The sequence below is a fragment of the Marmota marmota genome, unplaced genomic scaffold, assembly GCF_001458135.2.
Source record: "Marmota marmota marmota unplaced genomic scaffold, marMar, whole genome shotgun sequence".
NCBI classification, from domain to species: domain Eukaryota; kingdom Metazoa; phylum Chordata; class Mammalia; order Rodentia; family Sciuridae; genus Marmota; species Marmota marmota.
This window is the reverse complement of record NW_026000261.1, coordinates 13157045-13157564: the sequence shown is the minus strand read 5'-3', so window position 1 is coordinate 13157564 and position 520 is coordinate 13157045.

Genomic DNA, 520 nt, shown 5'->3' with positions numbered 1-520 from the left:
GGAGGAGAGGGGAGGGGGGATAGTAGAGGATAGGAAGGGCAGCAGAATACAACATACACTAGTATGGCAGTATGTAAAAAAGTGGATGTGATTCTGCAATCTGTATTTGGGGTAAAAATGGGAGTTCATAATCTATTTGAATCAAATGTATGAAATATGATATGTCAAGAACTTTGTAATGTTTTGAACAACAAATAATAAATAAATAAATAAATAAATAAAAAATAAAAAGGGGCTGAGAATACAGCTCTGTGGTAAAGTGCCCCAGATTCCATACCCGATATAGAAAAATAAATAAATAAAAATTTTAAAAAAATTAAAAAATAAATAAATTAATTAATTAATTAATATTGAAGACTAAACAGACACTTATGCTCTATTTTTCACTGGATCTATGTTTGTCCATGATGCAAATTAGTCTGGGAATATAAAGAAACTACTGCAGCAACTTGGGGTAAATCTCAGAGCAATTAGGGAAGCTGCCAGTTTTTAAGTCTTCACAATGGAGAAGAGCAAAGGG